This window comes from Macaca fascicularis, chromosome X, assembly GCF_037993035.2.
Source record: "Macaca fascicularis isolate 582-1 chromosome X, T2T-MFA8v1.1".
Taxonomy (NCBI): domain Eukaryota; kingdom Metazoa; phylum Chordata; class Mammalia; order Primates; family Cercopithecidae; genus Macaca; species Macaca fascicularis.
The window spans coordinates 49634066-49641468 of NC_088395.1; the positions used below are offsets into that span (position 1 = coordinate 49634066).

Here is a 7403-nt window from a genome sequence, read left to right on the forward strand (position 1 = left end):
TTGTGGTTATAGACATGAAGCTGTATGATTGTGTGCATACCAAACCTTTTCCCTACTCAACAAACCTTTTCTTCAGATCTGCTTTGCATTTAAGAACACTTCATAGCACAATTAGTTGCCTGCACTTTGGGGCAGGAAACAATTGTGCTATGTAGTTCAGTGGGAAGTAAAGGAGGGAGGGGCAAAGAGAGAAAGAGAGAAAGAAAGAGAGATTTAGAAAGGCAACTTTCCCCCCAAAGCTTCTCTTCATTGTCTGTAATAGTGCAATTATAAATGCAAACATTATTTAATTAACTCGCAAATGGGAACCAAATGTAGCACCAGCCTATCGGCCAGTGAGAAGGTAGAGGTATTTTTGTGACTTCTCTCCATCAGGCTGTGTGATAGGGACAAGCCATTGGACTTCTCTGAGCTTGTTTCCTCATTTGAAAAATCGGAGCAATGATTCTAACTTCACTAGTGTTTGTGAAGATGAAGCGATATATGAAATGGCATGCTTCACAACCTGTAAATTACTCTGGTAATATAGGGTATGCATCATATACATCAATAAATGAATGTGTCTTCTGTGGGCCCAGCTGGGGTATACCCAAATGCACCATGAAGCCAGCTGCCCCAGCCAATCTCCTCACCAGTGGGCTGAGAGACCTCCCTCTGTTCTTCCCTCCCTTCAGGGATTAGCCTGACACTCACAGAGCTCCTGTAAGCCCCAAGGCTGTGCTTGCAGGCCTGCAGGCTGCAGTAGACTCTGTTCTGGGCCACTGCCCTGCGGAGGCCACGCTCATTGTTGGGAAGGCCAGGAGCGTCCCAGTTCTTGGGAAAAAAAATGTTAGAAATGTCTCTGGGAGCCTGTATGATGAACTGGTACAGCCCCCCTGGTGCTTTGCAGACATTGAAGGTCCTGTTTCACTTAATGGGAAGTTTGTGTGGGGAGAATTCTGTCCCCAGACTGAGGGACCCCACACCAACATGCAATTTACAGGGGTACATGTCCAGATGCCAAGGGAAAGCAGCCGTCCCTTCTGATCCCATGTTAGTGGGGTGCCTGAGAGACCCTGTGCCTGAGGCCCCAGTACTCCCATCCTGAGCCCTGGGTAAGCACCACACAAATATACAGGGTACAAATGAGAATAGACCCCCAAACTCCCTACTTTCATTTGAAACTCTTTGTAGCAGAGCTGAAAACTGTATATTGACCAGAACATCAGTGGCCTCAAGACTGTCACCATCTGAAGCCAGCATTCTGTTCCTGCTGTTTCCCACCCTCCTGAATGAAATCTACAGGATACCCATGAAGGTAGATTTTAAGACACCAGGGCTCTCATCTAGGTGGCATAAGTGACAGATGGCCTTCCAGGTGTGCTGTGGACACTGCAGTTGCTCAATGTCCTGTACAGCTCCCCATGTTCATCCAGTTCATCATGACCCACTGGTAATCCCTTGCTTACAAGATATCTGAGAACAGGGGACAGAGTAGACCGGATTGTGCAGAACTTGGGAACTGCGAAAGTTTGTAGAAGAAACTGAATTGGGGACATATTGCATTTAATGTGATTTCAGGACATCTGAATGGGAACATCCAGGTAGTGATATAGGATGGGAGCTTGGGAGAGAAACATAGTCCTGTCCTTGGGCTAATCACAGCCTGAGCATAAAGAATCTTGGAGAGAGCAGAGAATGAATGAAGAGACTTAAGGAACGCACTGATTTCAGGTTCAGAAGAGACTAATGTTAGCCCAGTGAACCAGCAAAGGAGGGAATAGGCTCAAGCCTCCACCCAAGGTTTACTTCAGTTTTATTGAACCAGTGCCTACTAGATGCGGAACTGCATTTCACTCTTGCCATGTAAATACCGATTACAGTTTTTTCCAGTTATGATGAAGTTTAGAACAGTGTATTTTTAGAGTGTAATTTTGCTTTGACATCCCTATTTTTTATCTTTATTTTTATTTATTTATTTTGAGATAGAGTCTCACTCTGTCGCCAGGCTGGAGTGCAGTGGCACAATCTTGGCTCACTGCAACCTCCGCCTCCCAGGTTCAAGCGATTCTCCTGCCTCAGCCTCCTGAGTAGCTGGGATTACAGGCTCGCGCCACTATAATCAGCTAATTTTTGTTTTTTAATAGAGATGGGGTTTCACCATGTTGCCAGGCTGGTCTGGAACTCCTGACCTTAGGCGATCCACCTCCTCAGCCTCCCAAAGTGCTGGGATTACAGGCGTGAGCCACAGTGCCCGGCCTATTTTTATTTTATTTTATTATTTTTGTAGTTTGCTTTGACATCTCTATAACCTGCAAGTTTAACTTCCCTTTGGAAACTGCACAGGGCTTCTTTTTCTGTTGCAAAAAAATGTATTTGACTGCTTGAGTAAAATTACAGTTTATCTGTTGTTAATAAGTATTAAATGAAACTGAACTCCTCCCCTTTCCTTTCAACTTTCCAAGAAAGTGCATATAACAGTCCATTATTTTTCTTCCATATCTAATGCAAAATAAACACTATTCCTGCACTCTTGATCAAGAAGAAGAGATCAAATCTCTCAATACAAGAGATCTAATTGTAAGATCTCTTGTAAGGAACATATGTACATTTGAATGAAAGTGACATTTCTTATTGTATATACAAGAGCATTTACATTTTCTCTACTGAATGTTGTTCAAGATGCTATGCTTAGCAGCCTTGTGAAATTCTAGCACAAATTTTCTACCGTGAATATACCTATACGGCAAAATGTTACGTCTCAGTTCAACTACCAAAACAACACTTGTTTCTCTAAAGAATTCTGCGTGCTTATCACTGTGCAGAAATGTATCAATATTGAAGATGATGCATGTAAAAAGCACAATACAAATAGCAATTCAAAATGGAAATGGTTAAATCTACAAAACAAAAAAAGGTTGAATTTTTGAATAAAAATAAAAAAACAAACCTGTCAACCACACTGTTCAGTCTGTACTTTCAGTCCTTTCCTTAAATCTGTTTTGAAAGATTAGACAATGTGTTTGCTGATAAAAATTTCCAGCGGGATCAAAGTGTACATTTATATACAGACTTTATTAGAGATCTAATGCATCACCGAGGCATTGCGTCAACACCAGATTCATATTAAACTGGATATAAAAAATAAGTTAATGCCAGATTACGACTGCCTAGCAGGGCAACTTGCAATTGCCATAAATATCACAGCAAGTTTACAGCACTCTAGTTAATTAGTATTTAGTCCACAATACAGAAGACCAAAGTTAATACTTTCATTCTGTTTGCAAAACAAGGTTATATCGCTAATAAATAAGCTTTCTTAGAACTCCAAAGTTGAACAAGGTACAAAAGAATGTCTTCATAATGTTGTAATTCATAGATCTGGGGAACCAGAAGGAAGGGGTATGGGGGCAAGGAGTAGGAGGCCACCATAGGTTGTATTCTGAACAAGAATGAATGCTATGTTTCCAGTCAGAGCTGCTTTAACTTGTCCTCCATGAAGCAGGTGAAGCGCAAGTTGGTTCTCTTCTGATTGCTTGCCATTTTCTCCAGTCTGGCCAGAGAAGCAGTGGGCTCTGACTTCTGGAGCTTCTCCAGATTTCCTGTCAGCCCACTAACAGGTGAGCTGTTTCCAATGTCAAGGCTTCCAGGAATTGGAGGATGCCACCATTCTGAATGACGGAGATTCTGTTGACCTTCATCATCAACCCGTTGGAATGCGGTGCTGCATTCTGAAGCTGGAAGGATCCGCACTTCCTGATCTTACCACCAAATCCTTACGGAGCATTTCTGGGAACTTGATGGGATTGCCTCCTAGAAATGCCATGGGCCCATCCCCAGAGAGCTGCCTACCCTGTCACACAGGGGTGTTATTCCACATGTGAGTGCCCATGTGTACCTTGTGTACCTTTTGTCGTGAAAGCTCTTCCACAAATAGTGCAAGCAAAGGGTTTCTCTCCAGTGTGAGTTCTGCAGGGCACTCAACGCGGAGGAGATTTTGCCACATGTGTTGCAGTAGTGCTACTTGGGAGTTCTCCCGGGCAGAGCCAAGAGCAGAACTGGGGATGTGGCAGAGAAAGACAGAGGCCCAGAAGGGATTGACTGGTGGGGGTGTCCTTACTGTCCCGAGGAGAAATATGCACAAAGCCATTGATCTCCGTTTTGCTGAGAGATGACAACGAGTTGGCAGGAATCACCACAGAGTTCTGATTGGGGCGAAGGTTGGAACTGGGCTCAAAGAGCTGTGATGGTAGATCTTGCATCTGATGTGTCAACACATGCTGCTTCAAATGACCCTTTGTGGAAAAGCCACAATTGCAAACTGCAAATAAAAGGTCTCTCTTTTGTATGATTTCTATACTGAATGTCCAAGGCACTCTGTCAAGCAAATATTTTGCCACAAATGCTGCAAGTAGTGTTTCTAAATTTACCCTGGTCTCCGAAAGGGAAGAGGGTCCACAAAGAATCTTCCTTGATGATTTTCTGTATGTGACTAGATGTCAGATCCAAAGCCCCATCATTCACTGGAATGAAAGACAAACCATTGGCAAACTCACCTGGGACCACTCTCTGTGGTTTCTCCTCTTCGCTGGGTGACTTACGGAACTCCTGGGTGCTGTTGGATGGGAACAGAGCCTGCATGGAAGACGTAGACTCTGAGATGGCTGGGCTGCCAGCACTTTGGCTCTCCATGTCATCACCCACTGAGGCTGAATCATTGATCAGGACATCATCCTGGATGGACCCATTCTCCACTGACTTCAGGCTGGTCCACAGCTGCTCCACTAGGCCAGCATTCATCATCTTCATCTGATTTTCCAAAGAAGTGATGCTCAACATTTCTAGGGGCAAAGGTGAAGAAGATAAGCTGTCTTGGAAGTTTTCTGCAGACATGGGCATATCAGGGAAGCTGCCCTCAGGACAGTCTTCCATTTTTTCACTGGAGAGTTTGTCTAGGTCATCAACATTTTTCTCATTGAAGGAGCCTGTGTCAGACTCCGTGGACTCGAGTAACTGTTGGGGACTGGGGTGTTGGAGACCTGGCCTCCCATATGCATTCGAGTGTGCTGCTGCAGGATGACAGTGTTCGTCTGTCAACTTCTGGTAGATGGGGCAGGAATGCTGGGCTCTGAGCAGGGGCACAGTACGATGGACCCTGTAGTGGGTTTTAAGATTCCTTTTTGTGATGAAAACCTGGCCACAGATCTTACACTTAAAAGGCCCCTCCCTAATGTGTGTCCGATAGTGCATTTACAAGGCACTCTGACAGCTGAGAACTGGGTGGCAGATGATGCACTCCCTGGGGTCAGTGGCCTTTTGTCAATGTTTTCTACCAGTTGCTGAAGCTTGGATGTCTCTGATGCCTGGGCTGAGTCCAAGAGTCCCCCAAAAGGAAACTTGGCCTTGAACTGCTTGTACATGAGTGGCAACAAAGGGTTGGTGAAGGTGGTGGTGCTTCCCCAGGGGGCCCCAGTCTGCTGCTGGGGAGCTTAGGGCACTACTGCTCACTGTCAGGACTGAGTTGGTGACCACATCGCTCTCTTTGCTTTTGCTACTGGAGGATGGCAGAGTGGACCCTTCAGCTTCCTCCGGGAGCCCACCTAGGTTTCTTGTGGCCTGCTCGGCGACCCTGGAGTCACTTTTGACTAAACCTGTGGGACTGGTGGCAGAATGACTAATGGGGATGGGGGCTGGCTCTTCTGTCTTGATGAAGAGTATGAGGCTTGGGAGGGTTGGGGGCAATGGAAGGCCGACTGAAGTGGTCAGAGTAGCCAGGACTGGTTTGGTGTCTAGCCGGCTGGTGACTGGCTTCTCTGGAGGGATGGACGTGCCATATGGGATGCGGGTACTCATGGGGATATTGTCCAAATGCTCAGACACAGGATAAGGGTTCATCTGGGTATGAGTGTATTTCTCTTTGTGGCACTGAAAGTGGACTTTCAGATTCTTCTTGGTGGAGAACCCATTCCCACAGATGTTGTACTTGAACGGCCTCTTTCCAGTATGGGAATGCAAGTGGATCTGTAAGACACTGTCACTCTCAAAGACCTTTGTGCAGAATCTGCACTTGTGTTTGAAGAATGCTTCATTAGAAGTACTTTTCACTTCAAAGGCAGTGACATTTGGTGGCTTGCTTTTTCTTTGCAGGGCCAAGGCAGACAAGGAGTCTAAATCCTCTGTAGTTGTTCTGATGTCGGGCAAAGGGCTGGGGAAAACCGAGTTAGCGGGGACCAAATGATGTAGAAGTGGATTAGATGCAGGACTTAATAAACTGCTTATTGCAAAAGCTGGTGAGGATGATGATGAGACTGCTGGGTTACTGACATGGGAGACCGCAGCACTTGAATCCACTTTTTCCGAGGACAGGGTGGTAACTGACACCACCAATATGTTCATATTGGGAGAAAAGCCACTGTTGGATGGAATGATGGTGTTGCCAGAATTACTCTGAAGTAGCTGGATTGGGGTAACTGTTTCACACCACTAATGCTGGCAGATTGGCTGGTGAGGCTCTGTGCCATTCCAGCTGCTGCTGCCAGCTGCTGAGATAAATGGGAATTTAGCATGGACAAGGGGTTGGCAGATGTTTGTAAAGTACCTTGAGAAGGACGAGAAGATGTTGGCAAGTCTGCATTCTGAGAAGCCAACGGCAATATTTGGTGACAAATCTATTCGATCAGTTGCAACTAGTGGACCTGCTGCTGCTGCAGACCTAGGAGCTGTTCCATGAGGGCTGGGACCGCCAGCTTGCCCCCGGAAGCCTCGCTGCACCTCGCTTTCTGGGAGAACTGGGACACCACCACCTTGGTGCTCTGGAGGTTCTACATGATGACGTTGCTGTTGATCATGGAGAAGTTGCCCAGTGTTGTCAGGTCCCCGAGTTGAGGCAGAGAGGTTGTGATCGCTGAGGTACCTGTGGGGGGAGCTGCTGCTGCTGCCACTTGGGGCAATACTGCTGTGGCTGCGGCTGGAAGTGCTGCTGCCACTTTTGTTAGCTAGTGGGGCCTCCACCTCCATGGACTCTTCCCTGTTGAGTCTGTTGTGTTCTTAAAGGTCGCTGCAGTCCACTTGATCTGTTTTGTTAACTGTTTCATTCATTTGTTCATCAGGATTATTGGGAGGGACTCTGGGGGAGAAGGTTTCGGGTGGGGAGGCTGGATTTTCATTTACAAATAAAACTAATTGAATAGTACAGTTCTTCTTGTGGAGCAGAAGATGTGATAATTCAAAGAACTTGGCACAGCACCAGCCACAGACGTGGGTGTCCTTGCTCTTAGTGGGGAGACTCGATTGACCCTTTTCCGTGTCTCCACAGATTCAAGTGAATCTCATGCCTTGGCCTCCCCAGTAGTTGGGACCACAGGCGCCTACCACCACGCCCTGCTAATTTTTGTATTTTTAGTAGAGAGGAGGCTGGCCAGGCT

General features: G+C 46.2%; 1 pseudogene; it reads right to left on the reverse strand.

Annotated features, from left to right (window-relative positions):
• Positions 1 to 3450: 3450 nt before the first annotated feature.
• LOC102123530 (sal-like protein 1 pseudogene) lies at positions 3451 to 7092 on the reverse strand (annotated as a pseudogene).
• Positions 7093 to 7403: the final 311 nt, after the last annotated feature.